Source organism: Scyliorhinus canicula, chromosome 2, assembly GCF_902713615.1.
Source record: "Scyliorhinus canicula chromosome 2, sScyCan1.1, whole genome shotgun sequence".
Taxonomy (NCBI): Eukaryota; Metazoa; Chordata; class Chondrichthyes; order Carcharhiniformes; family Scyliorhinidae; genus Scyliorhinus; species Scyliorhinus canicula.
The window spans coordinates 230992786-231015715 of record NC_052147.1 but is presented as its reverse complement, the minus strand read 5'-3'; the positions used below and the strand labels follow the sequence as shown (position 1 = coordinate 231015715).

General features: G+C 51.2%; 1 protein-coding gene across 1 annotated transcript in view; it reads right to left on the bottom strand.

Moving 5' to 3' along the window:
• The window catches only part of LOC119962012 (dehydrogenase/reductase SDR family member 9-like), a 48031-nt gene extending 34665 nt beyond the window's left edge, over positions 1–13366 (bottom strand). The window contains exon 1 of the mRNA XM_038789761.1: positions 13178–13366. The gene's annotated coding sequence lies outside the window, so the exon portion shown is untranslated. The remainder of the gene's footprint in view (positions 1–13177) is intronic.
• Between the last annotated feature and the right edge of the window lie 9564 nt (positions 13367–22930).

Genomic DNA, 22930 nt, shown 5'->3' with positions numbered 1-22930 from the left:
CTAGAAAAGGGGGCCCAGGACTTAGACACTACTGTGGAGGCTGCTACCACTATGGAAGTTTCCTTCCGCAGCCTCACCTCGTTTCCCGCGGACCCCGCGACCTAATCGTGGACCTCTGACCAACAGTCCCCCTAAGCCTGTGCTGCACGGCCCCCAGCTACCGTGCTGCCCCAGCCAGTTACTCTGCTGCCCCAGCCAGCTACTCGGCTGCTCCAGCCTGCCATTTCTGTGGCCAAAGCCAGCACCCACGGCAGCACTGCCCGGCCCTTAACGTGACCTGCAGCAGCTGCGGGCGAAAAGGACACTATGCCAGGGTGTGTCTGGCGAAGAAAGCCCCAGCCTCCAAACCTCCCACGGCTCAAAGCACTCGTTCCCTGAATTCACAGGCCTGCAGGCCCCGAAATGCTGCAGCCTGTATGCCGACTCCGCCCCACCCGACATGTGCGACTCATGGGGGCGGCCATCTTGGCAATCCTCCTCCATGCGGCCGGCCATGTGCGACCCATGGGGGTGGCCATCTTGGGATCCATCCCCTTCAAACTCTGAAACTCACCTCGACGACTACGAACTCAGAGGGCAGTCATCACGGGGCCACTCCAGCACAGCTGATCAAGCCGCCAACTACCCCCAACTCAGCGCAGTCACCCTGGATCAATCCCGCCCCAAGCACCTATGAAGTTCGATGGCGGAGGTCCAGATCAACGGGTACAGCACGCCATGCCTCTTTGACTCCGGGAGCACCGAGAGCTTTATACATCCAGAGCTGGTAAGACGCTGTTCGCTTTATATTTTTCCGGTGAGCCAAACTATCGCCCTCGCTTCGGGCTCCGACTCAGTCCAAATCCAAGGACGCACCGTTGCTACGCTCACAATTCGAGGCGCTAGTTATTCTAAATTTAAACTTTATGTCCTGCCTGACCTCTGCGCGCCACTCTTATTAGGCCTGGATTTCCAGTGCAACCTCAACAGCCTCACCCTCAGCTTCGGCGGGCCCCTGCCCCCACTCACTATCTGCAGCCTAACCATGCTGCGCATCTCCCCCCTCCGCTCTTCGCCAATCTCACTCCACATTGCAAGCCAGTGGCTACTCGCAGCAGGCGATACAGCCTACAGGATAGGGTCTTTATCCGATCGGAGGTCCGACGGCTGCTCAGTGAGGGGATCATAGAGGCCAGTAATAGTCCCTGGAGAGCTCAGGTGGTGGTCGTGAAGACCGGGGAAAAATTTTGCATGGTCGTCGACTATAGCCAGACCATAAATCGCTTTACGCTCCTAGATGCGTATCCCCTCCCCAGAATTGCAGACATGGTTAATCAGATTGCCCAATATCGGCTATTTTCCACGGTGGATCTGAAGTCTGCATACCACCAGCTCCCAATCCACCCGGAGGACCGCCACTACACGGCATTCGAGGCCGATGGCCGCCTCTTCCATTTCCTCCGGGTCCCTTTCGGCGTCACTAACGGGGTTTCGGTGTTCCAACGAGCACTGGACCGAATGGTGGACCAGTACGGGCTGCGGGCCACGTTTCCGTGTCTGGACAATGTTACCATCTGCGGCTATGACCAGCAGGACCACGACGCCAACCTCCACCATTTTCTCCAAACGGCACAGAAATTAAATCTCACTTATAACAAGGAGAAATGCGTTTTCCGCAAAAACAGACTGGCCATCCTCGGCTACGTCGTGGAGAACGGAGTCCTGGGCCCAGACCGGGACCGCCCCGGACTCCCCCTCCCTCATTGCCCAAGGCCCTCAAACGGTGCTTGGGGTTCTTCTCATACTACGCCCAGTGGGTCCCTCAATATGCGGACAAAGCCCGCCCACTCTTTAAGGCCACACGATTTCCCCTGCCAGCTGAGGCGCGCCAGGCCTTCAGCTGCATCAAGGAGGACATCGCCAAAGCATCCATGCGGGCGGTGGATGAATCCACTCCCTTTCAGGTTGAGAGCGACGCCTCAGAGGTAGCTCTAGCAGCCACTTTAAATCAGGCAGGGAGGCCCGTTGCATTTTTCTCCCGTACCCTATCCGCTTCAGAACTCCGACACTCCTCAGTCGAGAAGGAAGCACAAGCCATCGTGGAGGCTGTTCGTCACTGGAGGTACTACCTCGCAGGTAGGAGGTTCACCCTCATCACTGACCAACGATCGGTTGCCTTTATGTTTGACAACTCGCAAAGGGGCAAAATAAAAAATGATAAAATCCTTCAGTGGAGGATCGAACTCTCCACCTATAGTTACGATATTAAATATCGACCGGGGAAGCTCAACGAGCCCTCGGATGCCCTGTCCCGCGGGACATGCGCCAGCGCGCAGATCAGCCATCTGAAAGCCATCCACGTTGATCTCTGCCATCCAGGGGTCACCCGGCTCGCCCACTACATCAGAGCCCGAAACCTGCCTTTCTCCAACGAGGAGGTAAAAGCGGTCACCAGGGACTGCCCGATCTGTGCAGAGTGCAAACTGCACTTCTATAGACCAGACAGGGCCCACCTGGTCAAGGCTTCTAGGCCCTTTGAACGCCTTGCGATCGATTTCAAAGGGCCACTCCCCTCCACTAAAAAGAACATTTATTTCCTCAACATCATCGACGAGTTCTCCTGATTCCCTTTTGCCATTCCATGCCCTGATATGACCTCCCACACCGTCATTAGGGCCCTGCATAGTGTCTTCACCTTGTTCGGTTTCCCCAGCTACGTGCACAGCGACCAGGGTTCGTCCTTTATGAGCGACAAACTGCGTCAGTACCTGCTCGACAAGGGCATCACCTCGAGCAGGACTACCAGTTACAACCCCAGGGGGAACGGCAGGTGGAGAGGGAGAACGCGACGGTCTGGAAGACAGTCCTACTGACCCTCCGGTCTAGAAAACTCCAAGTCTCCCAATGGCAAGAAGTCCTCCCAGACGCGCTCCACGCAATCAGATCCCTCCTCTGTACAGCGACCAATCAAACCCCTCACGAGCGACTCTTCATTTTTTCTAGGGGCACTACCACGGGAGTCTCACTTCCGGCGTGGCTGAGGACACCAGGCCCGGTCCTCCTGAGGAAGCACGTCAGGGGGCACAAAACTGACCCCCTTGTTGAAAAGGTGCACCTCCTCCAATCCAACCCCCAGTACGCATTCGTGGAGTTCCCGGACGGTTGCCAGGACACAGTATCCTTCAGGACCTGGCACCCGCTGGATCCAGCCCCCCGTACCCCCGCTGAGGAACCCCTTACCCCGTTCCCTATGCTGCCGCCCCCTCGCGCCCCCGATTCCGCAAGCTCACCCCACCGGTTCCACGCGCCAGAACCAGCCCGCCCCCAGCGTCCCCAGTCTCCGGTCGAGCCAGAGGTGTATAAAGTTTGGACGAGACCCGCCCCGGAGTCTGCCATCATACCCCAGCTCTCAACACCCACACAGCCACTGCAAGAGACTGCAACCCCGGTGCTCCGCAGATCGAAAAGAACAATTCATCCACCGGACAGACTAACTCTGTGAGCCACCACCCCCGCTGGACTCAATTTTTTCACAGGGGGTGAATGTGGTGAATGTGATTCACGCCGGATTATAATCTGTATATACATGTGTCTGTATTGTAAGTGCAGTTGCACTACCTGTCCTCCAGGGGGAGTAGCTCTGGGAATGCTCGAGTTGTACGGGGCTTCTCCCTTGGCTCTGCCCAGGACTCCTCCCCCGGAAGCTGCTGTATAAAAGATCAGTGCCACATGGTCAGCCGGCCAGTTCACCGAAAGTTCAGTGGCTAATAGGCTGGCTCTGTTGTGAGTATATTAAAACCGCTATTCTAATCCTACAAGCATGTGTCCATAGAATTGTTGGTTCCAACACGTAATTTATATTCTTTTAATCAACCACAGTATCTGTGTGGTAGCGATTAGTTTTACTTGTAGTTCAATCTGATGTGGAGATGCCGGCATTGGACTGGGGTGAGCACAGTAAGAGGTCTTACAACACCAGGTTAAAGTCCAACAGGTTTGTTTCAAACACTAGCTTTCAGAGCACTGCTCCTTCCTCACCCAACCATCTCCCATGACGGTGGCATTGCTGCAACAGCCTCAGTGCTCAATACCGACATCTGCCAGTCCCCAGACGCAATTCGACAACTCATCTGCTTCATCCTGGGTCACAACGTCTTCACATTCGACAACAAGTTCTTCATCCAGACATAGGCTACAGCCATGGGGACCAAATTCGTAACTCAATATTCCAACATCTTCATGCACAAGTTCGAACAAGACCTCTTCACAGCACAGGACCTTCATCAAACGCTAAACACCAGATACATCAATGACATCTTTTTCCTTTGGATCCAGGCGAAGAATCACTGAAATGACTACACGATGACATCAATAAATTCCATCTCACCATCAGACTCACCATGGACTACTCTCCAAAATCAGTTGCATTCTTGACACACTCATCTTCATCGAGGGCGGTCACCTCAGCACTTCGCTTTACTGCAAGCCCACGGATAACCTCATGATGCTCCACTTCTCCAGCTTCCACCTTAAACACATTAAAGATGTGTTTAAGATGTGTCCACCATTCCCTGTGGACAAGCCCTCCGTAAACATAGGACCTGCTCAGAAGAGGAGCAAAGTAACAGACATTTACAGATGCTGAAAGATGCCCTCGTAAGAATGGGATATGGCGCTTGACTTATCGATCAACAATTCCAACTCGCCACAGCAAAACAAACGCACCAGCCTCCTCAGAAGACAAACATGGGACACAACCAACAGAGTACCCTTCGTCGTTCAGTACTTCACCCGAGCGGAGAAACAACGACATTTTCTTCGGAGCCTTCAACACATCATTGATGAAGACAGATATCTTGCCAAGGCCATCCCCACATTGCCTTCAAACAACCGCGCAAACTCAAACAGACCATTGTTTGCAGCAAACTACCTAGCCTTCAGGAGAACAACGACCACAGCACCACACAACGATGCCATGGCAACCTCTGCAAGGTCGATGCCTTGCAGCAATGCCACCGTCATGGGAGATGCTGGTGTAGAGTGCCAAGACGTCCATTGTGACAAGGAATGTTCCTGGTTCAACTGGTCCATGGGTGTTGAGTTTCTGTAAGCTATTTGTAATGTTGCGAACTTGGATTCATGTCTCACTACATTAACCCCCACCATCTAGCCTGGGGTTCCGAAATCCTACCAACTGCCCTGGCTTGAGACAATTCACAGATCTTTAACCTGTGATTATCCCTCTCTCCAGTCACACCGTCTGGACCGGTAAAGACTTAAATACCTGCAAAGAGTCACGTCATTGGCTTTGTCTATATATATGTGTTTGTATACCCTACTTCTTCAGTCACTTGATGAAGGAACATTGCTCTGAAAGTTAGTGATTCCAAATAAACCTGTTGGACTTTAACCTGGTGTTGTAAGACTTCTTACTGAGCCCACTGAGCCCACATCGGCATCTCCAGATCATCAAAAAAAGATTAATTGATCATTCATCTCATTGCTCTGTGGAATCTTGTTGTGCATTTATTCGTTGCCATATTTTCTTATATGACAACAGTGACCCCACTTATGATATTCATCAGTGGTGGTAAACCACTTTGGCGCCGCACCAGAACCAATTCACTGACCGTTAAGGTGCTAGCACCGGTGCCATGTGGAAAACAATTGATTCTGATGAGAAATGGTGCGGAATTCGCTCGGTTCGCGACTGTCACTCGGGAGGCTGACAAGCTGCAGCCGCATATACACACTTCACTCCCCACACAAACCATCCCAGCCAAGACGATGGCAGCAAGGAGAGCCACACCCTGTTTTACAGACGCTGAGCTTGAGACCCTGCTGGATGCCGTGGAGGAGAGGTGGGCGAACTTGTACCCCGGCCCGGCAAGGAGGTTGCCAGCCGCCGCCATTTGCCACGCCTGGGCATAGGTGGCAGAGGCGGTCAGCGCCGTGAGCAACACCATCCCGGCCGGCCAGCAGTGCCGGAAGAAACTGCATGACCTCCTCAGAGTGGCCAGGTGAGTAGGCAGCACTGTACCCCTGGCACCAATCCCCCTCCCATGCACCCATAACCCCACCGCACACCAACCACATAACCCCCCCTCCCACCCGGAGGGCAGACAAAACCCCCATCCTGGATCTCATGTGGGCACCCATACCAGCCGCCATGGCCGGGTGCCCTGGCCACTGAAGCCACCAGCTACCACCCACCCCCTGGGCTGCATGAGTCGGACTGTCTAACACTGAGCATTTTCTGTTTCCCACGCCAACCTCCTACCCCGCCCCAGGAAAAGGCCGCCCATAGGCTGGGAGAAGGTAAAGATTGGAGGGGTATGCTGGACCTGCGGCACATAACCGCAGCAGAGCAGAGAACAATGGACGTGGTGAGCGGGCATGAGGAAAGGGCAATCGCCGGGAATCAGCGTCAGGTGAGGAAGTGAGTCCCTGCAGAGTTGTGGTTCCCTATGACACTTGTGTCAAACCCCCCCCACCCCAACACCACCCTCACCCCCACACTACCCTCTAACCACCCCCACCCCCCCCCTCACACCACCCTCACCTCACACCACCCTCAAACCACCCTCACCTCCACACCACCCTCACACCCACACTACCCTCACACTACGCTCACACCGCCCCCAAACCCACACCATCCCCACACCCTGCTCCAACACCCTCACACCACTCTAACCCCACACTACCCTTCACACTCACACTACCCACACACCACGCTCACCCCGCACCCAAATCCACACCACCCCCACACCCCACTCCACCACCCTCACCCCCACACTACCCTCACCCGACTCTCACCCCACACCCACCCTCACCCAACCTCACCCCACACCACCCTCACACCACCCTCACCTCACACCACCCTCACCTCCACACCACCCTCACCCCCACACTACCTTCTCACCACCCTCACCCCCACACTATCCTCACCCCACCCTCACACCACTCTCACCCCCACACTACCCTCTCTCCACCCTCACACCCACACTACCCTCACACCCACACTACCCTCACACTACGCTCACATCGCCCGCAAACCCACACCATCCCCACACCCCGCTCCAACACCCTCACACCACTCTAACCCCACACTACCCTTCACACTCACACTACCCACACACCACGCTCACCCCACACCCAAATCCACACCACCCCCACACCCCACTCCACCACCCTCACCCCCACACTACGCTCACACCAGCCCCAAACCCACACCATCCCCACACCCCACTCCAACACCCTCACCCCACCCTACCCTCACCCCACACCAACCTCAACCCACACTACCATCACAACACGCTCACACCAACACCCTCACCCCACACCACCTTCACCCCACACTACCCTCACACCAGCCTCACCCCACACCACCCCACAACCCCGCTCCACCACCCTCCCTCACCCCGGCCAGGTGTCTAATCATATGGCTTGTCTTGTGTCTTGCTTGAGCCACTGGTATGGGGCGGGTCCTTCTGGTGTCCCCCACCCCCAGCCACAGCTAAAGTCCCAGGCGCCAACCAGCGACGAGGACACTGACACGTATGCGAGCCATAGACCCAAGATCCAGGACACCCCAGATCTCGAGTCCGATGATGACACGCAGGTGGAGGTAGGAACTCCCGTCCCATCGATTGTGGAGGTGCAGTCGCAGAGCTAGGGACTTCATGAGGGGTTGGCGGTGAGCATTCAGCACCTGCAGGTGCAGTTCGAGAAGTCCAACCATGTAAAGGAGCAGGGGTGGTGCCAAACATGTGTGCCACCTAGGCCAACACCACAAGGGTAGCGTCCGTGGTGGAGGCCTTGGGGCCGAGGGTTTCGGCTACAGATCAGCATGTCCAAGGCATGGGCCATTCTGTGCAGGAGGTCGCTGAGGCCCAGGACAGGCATGCAGCCATGTGCCAGAGCCACCTGGACATTGCAGCGGCGCTCCTGAGCGTGGTTTAGTCACAGCGGGCTATGGCTGAGAACATTGACGGCATTGCCCAAGCACTGGCTGATGTGGCGTAGACACAGGGGGAGGTGGCCTAGTCCCATAGGTGATGGCACAGTCACAGCGTGATGTGGCAGTGCCAGTACAAGTGAGGACTCATACAGCACCTCCTTTGCATCTCCTCTTCCTCCTCTGCCTGTTGGGCGGCTAGCTCTCCATCCTCAGCTGCTGCCTCCTGTTCCTTTGGGCAGGCTCCGCTGCATCAGCTTCCTCCTCCTCGAGCAGCTGCAACTCGGAGGCTACCATTGCTCGATGAATTCCAATATCTATTGTCTGCAGGGGGTGAAAGACCGACATGTTAGCATGGTGCATACCCCTGTGCCCAACCAGGTTCACCACGCTACATGATGGCCCTGCTTGGCACTGCAGACTCTGCCCCCGCATGCCTCCCCCATTCCCGCATCACTGGACCCGTCGTTGCCTAGCACCCTGGGGGCCTCTGGCCTTGGTGCCCGTCACTGCTGCCAGGAGTACCATTGGCTGGCACTGCCCATGCAAGCGGTACACTTTGCGCCACCTGCTTGGCGCCCCCTGTAGGGGCTACTATGGGCTTTGCCCTTGGGCAGACTGCGTGATGCCCCGCCTGTGGGTGGCGGCCGGTTGGAGGGGTGTATGGTGGAGGGTGGAGTGGAGGGTGAGGGTTGGGGTCCAGGAGTGGTGATAGGCACCCATATGGCTGGTGCCACTCTGCAGCACCAGGAGTCAAGGTGGGTGGTCATTGGGGTACACAGCAAGATGGCTGCCTTGCAGGCAGCGACAATGGCAGTCCCAAGGAGGGTCATATGGGCCCCATGCTTAACTCCCCGTCGCTGGCCCCTGCCACCCCGTTCCTCCCCCATCAGTTTCAAGATTGGCAGCCCACAGTCGTGCCTCTCTGTATCCGACCTCTTTGCTCTCTCTCACCAGCCACAGCACCTGCTTTCTAATTTGAAAAGCAGCAGTGAACCTCGCCGTCGAGAATTCCCCGCAGCGGAGGTTGAGAATCACGAAGGCCCTGGAGAATACCAGGTCAGGCCTGCTAATGATATACCAACAGCGTTTACTGTACGTGCAGATTGGAACTCATTGACGCCGCTGTCAAGGCACCGGAGAATTGCGATTTGGCGTGAAACTGCAACCCGCCACGATTATGGTGTCAAACCAATTCTCTGCCCAATTGCGTTTCCCGATTCTGGCGTCAGCCAACGGAGGAATCCCGCCTGATTTCTTTTCTTTCTCATTTTTCACTTTTATCTTAAATTTTTTTAACTTTTCATTACTGAATAATTTAGCTAGATCAATTCTGTGAATGGCTTTCCTGGCTTGTAATTTCCAATTAAAATAAATCTACTTTGCTTTGTTGTGAATATGGGACTTTACACAATGGTCATATTTTTAAATGTCTCTTTCAATGTAAGGTAAAGCAGAATGCCCTGGATGGGGTTTATCGATGATACTAAGTCAGCCCAGAGACAGGCTCATTTGATCTGTAAACAAAACCTATTAAAAATAAGTGACATGTTTCACATTAGCTCACTAGGCTAAATCGCTGGCTTTTAAAGCAGACCAAGCAGGCCAGCAGCACGGTTCGATTCCCGTACCAGCCTCCCCGGACAGGCGCCGGAATGTGGCGACTAGGGGCTTTTCACAGTATCTTCATTGAAGCCTACTCGTGACAGTAAGCGATTTTCATTTCATTTCAGATGCTTTGTGGAACACAGAGGCAGAGCGACACAGAAACAAAGGAATTACAGCTTTGTGGACGAGCCAGAGTACTGCTGTGAAGGGCGGGATGAAATGTTTCTATGTTAACAGCTGAATGCTTGGAAAAGTTGGTTTTCTGCTCGAAAGTAAGAGAACAAGACTGACGGGACTACTTTATCGAGAGGCTAGTTAAAATGTGGAATTCACTGCCATAAGCAGTAGTTGAGGTGAATAACATAAATGCATGAACACGAGGTAAAAGGAAGGATAAATGTGGTTAGATGATGAAGGGTATGGAAATCAAGTGACGCTGGGCCAAAATTCCTGTTGCTCTGTTCCAAATACTGATTTTTCTTGTCCTCTCTGTCTCTTCAGTTTCTTCTCTTCCTTGAAGATCTTCATTCAAGATAATCTCTGGCCAACAACTTCCATTGAACATGGTAAAACATGTTATGGAACTATTATCAGGCAAAATTTAACTCCAAAACAAATAAAGATAAATTGAAACAAATGAGAAAAAGTTTGGTCAATGTGGTATTTTTCATACTTTGAATGGCTGGATGCAGAGAAGAATTCAAAGTTTGCAGAAGATACAAAACGGAGAGATGTAGTGAATGGTGAGAGGGATAGCATCAGACTCGAGGAGGACATACATAGACTCGTGAAATGAGCAAACAAAATTCAACTCAGAGAAGTGTGAAGTGATTAGTTATGGTTACAGAAGGAAACAGGCCACCTCCACCTCTACTTCTGTTTCCATCCTACAAGACAAAGACACCTAGATGTAGCGCTAGGCCACAAGGGTTGAAGAAGTTAAAGGACCACTGAGTGGTCACGGATGAAGACAGACACCATAGTTATGGATAGGATAAATGTAACCAAATCAACATTAAAATATATTGCACCGCAAAGCAGCAACTTCTTTGTGTTTGACCCCTTTCCCACAGAAAGTTCATCACCCATCTGAACTCAGATCCTCCTACAGACCATCCAAGCAATCTCAACCATGAGAGCCCTTAAGACCCACAGTGACAGACATCCAGGTGTGACAGCTTCATCACTCACTGAACCCTAGACAATACTCCTATCCATCTGCACACCCATCCCCTCCATACAGAAGCAACAATCCCCCACTTCCACAAGAGAAGAGACACTCCGATATAGAATCACCAAAGGCCCCGTCCTGCAGGCCCCCTTTCAGGCCTCGGCCCTTGGCGGTGACATTCTGGCACTATCAAGGTGGCATTGTCAGGGTGGTAGAGGGAGAACCAAAGCACTGCCCAGCCATGTCCCAGACCACCGGGCACTCCAAAGACCTCTGAGCCCCCCCCCCCCCCCCCCCCCCCCCCCCCACAGCATTGTCAAATTATTTACTTTCTGAGTTGAGCCAACTTGTTCTATGGCTGAAAACAACCTTCGGTACAGACATGCTGTTCCGGCATTAGAAGTTGAAGGCGGCCTACTATAAAAAAGAAAGCAGTCAGACCGAGCACCTGGCGTTCCTAGAAAGGTCTTCAGAACAACGGTAAACCCTGTTTAAAAACCTGCAGTTAGAAACCGCAGCAGCTGAAATGAGGAAGCACTTCAGATTTTATCGAGCGTTAAGAGCAATAAAAACAAGGCTACGCCCACCTGAAATAGCCTTGGCCTGTCAATCAAGAGGCATGTGAAAGGTGACAGCATGAAATTGAATGGAAACAATGTTGTTCAAAGTATTTAGGCTTCCGAGCATGGCCAGAGGCTTGAAAACATTAAAGGGGAATTAAATTGAATGTGAAATAAGCATTTCAATGATTTCCACCATATCAGAGGGAAGACTTTCACCTTCATATGACAGATCTTTCGACATGCTAGCAGGAGAGAAGACTTGTCACACGACCCCCCTCACTTGGAAAAGACCCCTGACCTGAGCCCCTCCAGGCCAGCTGGAGCCACCTCCTCTCTTTAATTACCTCCCTAGGCACCCTGGACGTAAGTGCAGAAAGGATACCGACCCCCTTGCTGTCTCTTGGAGTCCATTGCACCTGGTCCACAATTGTCAGGACCAATTGTAACTGGTGCCGGGCTGACAATCTGCTGGTAGGTGGGACAATTGGATGAGGCTCGAAAATCTGACTTTAAACTCACTAATGATATGAGAACATATTCAAATTCATGCTAGTCACTTCTGGCCATTTCTGGGATGACATGAACCTATTCTCGGGGACTGGAGAATCGCTTGGGAATCACTCGCGCGTGATCTACGCGGCACAGCTAGGGCGCCATTGACAGCGCCCTGCAATTCGACGCGCAAAACTGGCCGAGTTCCCGATGGCGTGGTTCTAACCACATATTGGCCTTCGGGAACCTCGGGTGGGGGCTGGGGGATCGGTCGCCCGGGGGGGGGGAGGGGGGGGGGGGGGCATGGACGGTCAGGGGAGCGATCGTGCGGCACATATCCGCGGGCGGGCGCAATCCCGGGGGGGCCTACATTTTGGATGATGGTCCACGGTCCGATTCCGGCATCGTGCGTGGCACAGCCGCTGCATGCCGCCGCTGTGTTCATGTGCGGACTCCCGACCAGATGTGTGGAGCCCCGTTTCCGCAGCCAAAGCAGCGAGAATCACTGTGGGGCCCTGCCAGCCCGACTGCAGGTAGGAGAATCGCTCTGGACTTTCTTAAGGAAAGTCAAGAGTGGAATCCTGCCCCCATTCTGGGGTTCGCACAGAATTTTCCCAAGTTAGCGGGTTTTACGCCGGGCACAGAGCGGCTGGATAATTGCCCCTCCCCGCGGTGTCCAGAACCGGAGCAGTGCAGAGATTTCTGAAGGCTGTGGAGCAAGAGATTACAGGGATAGGAAGGGGGTGGCACCACAACAGGATTTGAACCAGAATGGGGATTTTAAAATCAACGTTTAATGGGCTGAATGAATCAGAAAGGGTAGGGGATGGCTGGCAGGACCTGCTGCCAGTTGGCAGGCAGAGGAGAGTTTGGGATGAACTCATCTTTACAGAGGTGTGAGTCAGCCAGAAGTGTATTGTAATAGTCACCCCTCCTTTACTCTTTCCTATGACTTGGGTCCGTTTTGTTTTTTTAATTCATCTCTGCAATGTATTTAAGAGGTGTTTCCAAGTAATGTGGGTCATTGCTGGAATGCAAATGCCACCTTACTGTATCTCCACATTGCTTCCTTCTCCAAGTAGAAACATGCTCCATGTAAATTCCGGTAACTGTTCTTTAATTCAGTGCCCCCCCCCCCCCCAAGGTGAGCGAATGACTCAACCTGGACTATTGGACCTGGACTCCTTGGCTGTATCTGTGGCTGAGTTTTCAGCCTCCCTGTGGCAGCTCCTGCTGCCTACAGACAGCCAAAGAAGCTGTGCACAGCCACTTCCGTGTCCCAATATTGAAGAACTATTTCAGTGTTTCAGCACTGCCCCGATCTTCCTCCCCTGATCGACAAAGTTGGAATCCCGTAAGTGGTGGTAAGACTTTCACACATATTCACACAAAACAAAGACTTCTTACCTGAAGAATCTCGAGGTTGTCCCCTGTTCACGGCTGTGTGGTTGCTGTTTACAGCTTTGCTCTTTACTCCCAAATTAATAGTTCAGAAACCTCACTGTGGATTTCCCCGCGGCCAAATCTCTTTGGGTGGGAATGAACACTCACGAAGGGGTGCTGTGTACGGTCTTGTCTGCTGTGGTGGATTTAAACTGGCACAATAAATATTACTGGTTCGCTCCAGCAGCGTTGCTGACAGATGAAGGGAGATGTGGGCGTGTCAAAGATGTACATATCAATTACTTGTTGCAGCACTAGATAAAGCATATGATAGTGAAAATCACGGGAAGTTACTGTCTAAATAGGCAGCACGGTAACAGAGTGGTTAGCACTGTTGCTTCACAGCTCCAGGGAACCGGGTTCGATTCCCAGCTGGGTCACTGTCTACGCGGAGTCTTCACGTTCTCCCCGTGTCTGCGTGGGTTTCCTCCAGGTGCTCCAGTTTCCTCTCACAAGTCCCGAAAGACATGGGGCGCGATTCTCCACACTCACGACGGGGCGGAGAGTAGCGGGCGGCACAAATTTTTACGGCGACGCTGGTCCGACGCCCTCCCGCTATTCTCCCCCCCCCCCCACGCCCGCCCCCCGACACGAATCGCTGCTCGCCGTTTTTTTACGGCGAGCAGCGATTCTCCCCTGGCCGATGGACCGATTTCCAAGGCCTTTACGGCCGTTTTCACGAATTTTAATACACCTGCTATACAAGTTCGTGAAAACGGCGGCAAAGTGCCGTTCTGCACAACCATGCCACCGATTGGCACGGCCGCACCACGGCCGTGCCAAGGGTGGCATGGGCCCGCGATCGGTGGGCACCAATCGCGGGCAGCAAGTCCAATTCCCACGCACTCTTTCTCCCTCTGCCGCCCCGCAGGATAAGTCCGCGGGGCGGCTGAGGGGCATTACGGACCACGCATGCGCGGGTCTGACGCATATGCGCGGATGACGTCATCCGCGCATGCGCGGGTTGGAGTCGTCCAATCCGCGCATACGCGGCTGACGTCATCATATGCGTCAGCCGTCGCTAACTTTGGCTTAGCAAAATTCGTTAAGCCCGCGATGCCGTAGTTCACGGGGCCGCGATGCTAGCCCCGACCGGGGAGCAGAATCGGGTCCCGGGAGGGGGCGCGGAGGCTGCCGTGAAACACGGCCGTTTTTGCGGCAGCCTTCACGACTCTCCGCCTTTGTGGAGAATCGCGCCCATGTTGTTTGGTAGTTTGGGCGTTCTGAATTCTCCCTCCCGGAGTGTTGTGACTAGGGGCTTTTCACAGTAACTTCATTGCAGTGTTAATGTAAGCCTACTTGTGACAATAAAGATTATAAATATATACATATATATATATATATATAAATGACTGTAAAGGGTCTGCACTTTCATTCTGGTTCTCTACAATGCTAAGTTTGAGAAAGCATTATTCCCCCACCACCCATTGGCCTAGTTCACAGTCACTGCCTAATTTGTGTGCTCTTTACAGCAAGTGATTGCTTTCACGGTGCCACAATGGCTAGAGAAGGCAGGTCCCAAATCCATCCCAGCCAGAACAGGGTTTGAACCCTTTGCTGTGGTCATCAATCCGATCCACGCCGGCCTTCCGCCCAACCCATCACCCCCCCCCACCCCAAAGGGCCAAAGGAGTTTGCGTTGCTGTGGCAGCATACTCATTTTTACCTGCCTGAAGCAATGTACAGCCCTCAGATGTACTCCTTCCTTCTAATTCAAAGAGTTGCTCTTCCCTCTGCTAAGAACCCCGCTGATGTTAAATGCGAGACTATCCCAAAATCCAGAAGGGTAACGTGGAACACCAGTTCCGAGTGATGAATATTCTCAATTTGGTATACAATGACAAAAATATGTGAACCAGGGCGGAGTAGTCCAGTCGTTGTGTGAACAATTAATAAAGGGTGTGTTCAAGCGAAACATGGCTGGTGAATAGCGGGAGAGGCCAAAAACGAGAACCGCGCCAGGTGCCAAACAGTTTGCAATGCAACCGGCCCGCCCCCGTAGGTGAAATCGAGATCTCGCCGTAGCGTGGCAAGAAACCAATTATCACCACGTAAACCCTATTTCCTTACAATTAATGGGAGCCACACGGTATCCAACGGCCTCCCGTCATTCACCGGCCTCTCCAACAAGTCGTCACATTGGCGCCGATTAGTACTCCTTTTTAAAAACGTAATACTGATGGAAGGGCTTCTGTGGGGAGCCGAGGAGGTGAGTAGCCATCTTTGTTCAAAGGCAAAGAGTCTGGGGGTGCTGGGTTTGCCACCCCAGTGCTCGGCAGAGGGTGGGGGACCCTTGAAGGAGCCACCCAGGATGGGCCGGCACCATTGGCTGGAGGACCGGCGGGAGAATGGACATGTGGTCAGTGGGAGGGATTGGTCAGTCAGTAAAGCAATAACAACTCATGTTTGACAGGTTCCCCGTGTGGAGCTCAGTGGTTCCTCATCTCTGCGGTGTCCGCCAGCCTCCACGTTGGTGACCGTCCTGTCCTCAGCGACACCGGTCATCTCCAGGGCCTGCTCCTCAAAGGTGGTGAGGATTCTGATGTCTGGCACACCACCGCCAGTCTGGGCCCTCTCCTAGTGATTGTGGGAGAGCTATTCCTGAGGAGACACAGCGAGGGTACCATTAGTCACACACGTGGTTCACAGTGGTGGGTGGGAGGGCGTTGTGAAGGAAGGGTTGTGGGGATTGAAGGGGGTGGGGTGTGGAGGGAGGGTTGAGGGTCGCAATGGAGAGTTGGGGGCTAGATGCTCCCGTGGGGCAGAGAGGTCTCGGGGTGGGAGTCTACTGGTGTCTACTCACTCATACTTCCCAGTGCAGGTCATTGATCCTTTTCCTGCACTGGAGGCCAGTCCTCCTGACCACACTCCCAGTGCTCACAGCCATCGCCAGGCAGCACTGGCTGCCCTGCGGCTGACTCTCCGGGACCCTCGGGTGAACAGAACATCCCTCCTGGCCTCCACAATGTCCAGCAGCCTCCCCAGGTCTGGGTCCCCGAATCTTGAGGCCGGTCTCCTCAGCACCATTGTTACGAGCTGGCTAGGGGGTTGGCTGAGCAATGTTGCTTAAGTGCTGCTCGACCTTGTAAGTGCAGGGGGGGCTGGCGAATGTGATGCTACCAAATCAGTTGGCGAGCCTTCATTTGCGGCGAGAAGCCCGTGAGGCCTCATTAAGTTTACCAATTCACGTTGAATAGCGTTGCCGGCCTTGCTGGACCGGGCTGCTCTCTACAAAACTTCAAAATCTTTCCAGAGAATCACGCCCAAAGAATATTGCTGAACTTAAAAGTGTTTGGAGAGGGAAGTAACTGTTGCTTCTTAGGCTAGTTAACGAAAGCAAAGTGGGGGCTAGAGTGGTGGAGAGAGAGGGGGAGGAGGTGGTGTGCTTCGGGCTGGATATGAAGATGAGGGTGGTAGCAGTGCTGATTAGCAAGAGGATGGCATTTTCGGCTGGTAATATTGTGGCAGATCCTGGGGGCAGATTTGTAATGGTGAGCAGGAAGTTGGAGGAGGCACCCATGATGCTGGTGAATATATATGCCCACACCTGAGACAATGCAGAGTATAGGAAGAGTGTGTTGGTGAAGGTCTGGATCTGGATACACACTGGATGAATATGGGGAGAATTCAAAACGACCATGGATCCAAAGGTTGATCGGTTGTGTCCAAAGTCCTTGAAGGTGTCGGCAATGGCGAGGGAGCTCTGAGGTTTATAGAGCAGATGGGAAGGATGGACCCATGGCAATTTGGGAGGCCAAAGGCAAAGGAATTCTTGTTCTTTTCGCATGTTCACCGGGTGTATTCCGGGACCGATTTTCTCGTGCTGGATAAGAGGTTGCTGGCAGGGCTGGTTAGGACGGAATATTCGGCAATCGTGGTCTCAGATCATGCGTTGCATCTGGTGGACCAGCGCATGGAAAGAGGAGGTTCCAAGCAGCCGCAGTGGAGGATAGCTGTGGGGTTGTTGGCTGATAAGGGGATCTGCAAAAGGATAAGTTTGGCTGTACAAAACTATGTGGAGGTGCTTATAGTGTGGGAAGCGCTTAATGTGGTTATCAGAGGAAAGTTTATTTTGATCTGGGTGCATAAAGAGAAAGTGGAGCGGCTAGAAAAGCAAAGTTTAGTGGAAGCCATTCTGGAGGTGAATCGGAGGCACTCGGCAGCTCCCAAGGAGCCACTGCTAAAGGAGAGAAAGAAGCTCTAGGTGGAGTTTGAGCTTTTGTTTATGGGGAAGGTGGTGGTGCAGCTGCTTCAGGTCAGCTGGCGATGTATGAGTATGGGAAAAAAAACAGCAAAATGCTTGCGCATCATTTGAGGCGGTAGGTGGTGGCAAGAGAGATGATTGGATGAAAGATTTGGGAAGGAAGGTGATCACTGAGTCAGTAGGTAAACTGGGTACTTGAGGCCTTTTATTGTGGGTTTTACAGCTCGGAGCCTCCAGCTGGGGATAGTCGGGTCTCCCTGTCGGCAAATAAACTTCTGTTGAATATTACAAACCCAGTGGAAAGCTTTGGTCGGGTCAATAGGATGATCTCGGAGCTTATACTGCCGTTTAAGATACTCCAGATCAGGAGGACATTTTTGAAGAGAGACAGACAAAGAGAAGGTTAGCACTGCTAAGCCTGCTGAATTATTACTGGGTGGCGAATGTTGAGAATGTCAGGAAGTGGGCAGTGGGGGAGTAGTTGGTGTAGAGTTAATGGAGGAAGCCTGATACAGGGGAATAAGTTTAAGGGCACTGTCATTGACACCTCTTCCGTTCTCGCTGGCCAGGTACTCCACGAGCCCGGTAGAGGCATCAGCACTAATGGCATGGAAACAATGCCGGCAGCATATTAAGATAGAAAGTATGTCACTGTGGGCATTGATTTGTGAAATCAAAGCTTTGTTCCGACAGGCCTAGACTCATGTTTAGGGCGTGGGAGAGGGTGGGCTCGAGTGCTTTAGGAACCGGTTTGTCTGGGGGGAGGGGGATCGTTTGTAGAGTTGGGAGAGCTAGAGGCGGAGTGCCAAGAGGAATATGTTTCGATATCTGCAAGTTAGACAGTTTGTGAGGAAGGAATTGGCTACGTTTCCAAAGTTACCACCCTGGGCGCTGCAAGATAAGATTTTGTCTGAGGTTGAGATAGGGGAGGGAAGGATCTCAGCCATATATGGGGAGTTGATGGAAAGAGAGAGGTCTTTGGTAGAGGAAATAAAACAGAAAAGGGAAGAGGAGCTTGGTGGGGGTGGGATGGGAGGGGAGGGGGTTAGAAGCCAGGCTATGCAATGAGGCACTGTGGAGAGTAAACATATCCTCCTCGTGCACAAGATTGAGTATCATTCAGTTCAAAGTGGTGCATAGGGCGCACATGATGGTGTCAAGGATGAGTCGGTTCTTTCCAGGAGTAGGAGATAGATGCAGGCAGTTCGCAAAGGGACCAGGGAATGATCTCCACATGTTTTGGGCATGCCCAAAGTTGGAGGAGTTTTAGGAGGCTTTTGCAGGAACGATATCAAAGCTGCTGGGGGTAAAGGTGGCTCCGAGCCCGTGGGTGGCAATATTTGGCGTTTCGGAAGACTTTGGAGTGCAGCTGTGGAAAGAGGCTGATATGTTGGCCTCTGCCTCCCTGATAGCACGGAAACGGATACTGTTAGGGTGGCGAGACACACAGCCATCTAAAGTGATGGGGTAGCTGAGCAACTTGGCGCAGTTTCTATACCTGGGAAAGATAAAGTTTGCGATCAGAAGTGCAGGTTGTTCATCGACTTCTTTAAAGAGTGGTGAAATGTCAGCGGGGGGTGGGGGGATGTAAGGGAGGAGGCTGGGGGTTTGTCTTGGAATTGGGTTATTTTGTTATTATAGTTAGAAAAGGGGCAGAGGGAGTGGGCTGGAATGGAGGGCTTTGGGTACCTGGAGTGTGGTTTCTGAATGATATTTATGAGTGTTAGGGTTCTTTTTTTTCTTTATATAATTGAAAATGTCTCAAATAAAATATTTTGTTAAAAAGTTTTTTTAAACTATGTCCACTCCTAAGAGGCTCAGGATTCCACGAGAAATCAATTTTTCTCACCGGGACTGACACTTTGTGTCCATTTGGCTTCAGCACATTACCATAGGTGAACTCCAATCACTAGAACTCAATTCAATAATATCCTTTTGGAGCACATATTCAATTTATTTCTGTACTTGTGATGACTTTGCTGGAATTAACCTATATGAATGTTGCTTTATGTTGTTTTCTCCAACATCTACATCAAGCATCACTATCTCTGTTCTACCTTATTCATTTCCGTAAATACACTTCTAAGACTGCAGCAATTCTTCCAATTCTCCTTGGTTCTTTTCTGGAAGGTAACTTAACCAGTTGGTTTCCAGTACTTCCTCATTACCGAAATCAATTAGAGGTAAGTCACTTTCAGAATTTAACCCTTCCTCTTCTCCCCGTTTCATTACTACCAAAACATTATGCTTTAGTTTAGCTTTGGTTTAGCTCACTCGGCTAAATCGCTGGCTTTTAAAGCAGACCAAGCAGGCCAGCAGCACGGTTCGATTCCCGTATCAGCCTCCCCGGACTGGTGCCGGAATGTGGCAACTAGGGGCTTTTCACAGTAACTTCATTGAAGCCTACTCGTGACAATAAGCGATTTCCATTTTTCATTTTCATCTCCTCTATCCCAATACTTCTTAAGCATGTTAATATAAATATACTCTGTGAGATTTATGCATATGTGGTGTATGTACCAAATAATTTACTTTGCTCAGTTTTCAGTTTTCCTTCAATTTGATACGGTCCACTAAATCTAGCTTACAACAGTTAACCCGATGATAACACTCGCACTTTCTCCCCACCTCTAAAACTACGATTCTGTACTCTCTAATCCACCATTGCTTTCATTCCCTACTGTGCTATCTTTAAATCTTTCCATGCCACCTCACAAGTCCCATTCAGTCTTTCTCTGAAATTTAAACGTAGTCCAAAAGTGTAGTTTCTGCTTTCTTACTTAACAATTTTTCTTGGATTAATTTCAGTGGTCCTCCAACTTTATGTCCATAAACAAATTGAAAAGGACTAATGGGAAGTAATAAAAATGAAACTCCTTTGTCCCAATAATGATGATAATGTTGACTATACGCTCTCATCATTGTTTTCAAAGTTTAATGCCACCTCAATAATGCTTCTCGTGACTCTGGATGATGCAACGATGATTTGTACCGTTTTATTTTCAGGCTATGCACGACCCCTTTAAATAATTCTGACATGAAATTTGACTCTTTATTAAAATATTTTATTGTCACAAGTAGGAAAGAAACTCTTTCCTATACTCTGCAGGTAACCCAATCTAATGTATTTCTGCCCATTTTTCATCTGCACTAGTATGCGTGGGATGCCATTTTCTCATTAATTTGATCCTTTACATAATAACATTCAGGAATACACTGAGCCACCAATTCTGAGTAAGCTGTTTGATTGATTTGTTTTAATTTGGAATTGGCCTACTGTAATTCTATCAATATCTTTCAGCTAAACGCATCTGTTTCTTTTCCATCTTCATTCAGCGAACTAAAAGTTAGTATCAGCTATATATATTTTCTCACTTTTCTCATCCTGCACTTTGAACTCCTCCTTCTCTTGTCTCATTTTATATGCCTGTGATCTCACTATCACACAATCAGAAGACACTCCAGAATGGTCTACTTGCAATTTTTCTGCAGCTTAATTTTCTGCTGGGTGTTCAACCACATTATTACTATCTGTGATCCAGCCAAATCATTCTCGAGAATAAACTGAATCCCTGCAATGAGCAATGTTTGTACCACTTCTCCCATCTTCAAACCACTCCTTAAATTTATTTTCACCAGAGGTTTTCTTTTGTCTCACCATGAATACTGCTAACCAGAACCTCTTCCTTCAACATCCCTTCTGGACAAGAACATTATTTACCACACAACATTATGGATTTACTTGCTCCTGCATCTCTTAAAATTCTAATATCTTTCCCCATTCCACCTGGTAAATATGAAAAAACTTCACCTTCACATAGATAATCCTTAAACAGATCAGCCACCCACTGGTCACTTATTCTATACAAGTTGTGTGCACACTACCATCCCTTCTTTGACTCATTTTTTTTTCCTTTCTGTGTGCAAACCGTACCAGATTCTCTTGTTCTCCAGACTCTGATTTAATATTTCTTGTTTTAAAATTTAACTCCAACTGGCTGGTTATTTAACTCCCAAAATGTAATTAACAATTGAGAACCAATCAGTGGCACACTCATGCACTGCAATGCTGACCAAATTGGCACAATTCACTCATTGAAGACTGTCATGGAGCAACTGGCTTCCCCTTGTGACAGACAAATTACACCTGATTTGCAGTCAATTACATCTTTGGAGGGCACCCTTATTCTCCCATCTTTGGATTAAACTAGCCTTCCAACTTGAACAGGCAGCCACCCAGACAAAATAATTGACACCCAGGCTTTCAGTGGCCTTGAACTTCTATGCAGCTCAGACCCTCAACCACCTAAGTGCAACCTGAGTGTGGGGGTTCATTTTGACTGCACTCTCCTCCCCTGTTTGAGGGTCTTCAGCTTTCATGAGACTGGGAACCACCATTTGTCCAAGTTCCCCCCTGCCCATGATGTCTGGCATCTCATGGGGCCTCACCCAGGGTCTTCAGTCACCCCCTGTGCTGACCCTGTGGATTCACCTGCTCCCACCCACTTTCCAGCTGCCACTCTGGGAGGGCAATTCCTCAGATGTGATATCACCACAAGCCCAACAAGGAGGACACGGGAAGCGCTTCCTGCGCATCTGCCAGCTTTAAATCTAGAGATTCATTGCCATGATGGGCTGCTAAGGCCAGTGAGTAACCCCAACCCCCGTAGATGCTGAGACTAAGCCACCCCAGGTCCCGAGTTGAAATTATCTAGGTCCCCCGCGTTGTCTCTAGCACCCCCTCTGCAATTGGCACACGGAAGGGTGATGGCGACCTGAGTGCTCACATCCAAAATACTCCTCCGAGGAGAGGTTGCCAGGTTCTCATTTATATACAGCTGTTGGAACTTTTAGCAGTGTGATGTCACGCCAACGACCGCTGAATATTCTGTGAGGGAGGAAGTCCCCACAAGCGGGCATGCTAATAATGGGTGTGATGTAACAGCTACATCGAACCCGACTTGGTGACATGACAAGGCCGTTGGATCTCGCGAGAGGCCTCTTGCAAGATTCGCAGTGCTCGAAATGTCTCGTGAGATTCACCGGAATCTCATACGAAGTTGCGATCTGGATCTTGCCCTTGCTGGACAAGGTCCAGTTTAGCATATTTAAATGATCCATTAGGCTCATTTAAATGTCTGGGCCAGGTTTTCCCAGGGCCCGGGAACTAACAGCCTTGCCTGTGGAGCTCGCCTGGGCATCGTTTATCACAAACGTAGACCAGGCGAAACAGCATCTGGGGGAGCCTCTCCGGCTACGAGAGACTCTGGGTGATCGGGGAGAGGGCAAGATGGAAACCTGGCACACCTGCTTGCACCATGGTGCCTTGGCACTGCCAGCCTGGCACAATGGCACAGCCACCTTGGCACCCTGACAGTGACTGCCAGGGTGCCTCGGTAGCACTGCCAGGCTGATAGGGGCATGGCCAAGGTGCCGGACTGAAAATGAAAAAAAAAGAAAATCGCTTATTGTCACAAGGAGGCTTCAAATGAAGTTACTGTGAAAATCCCCCA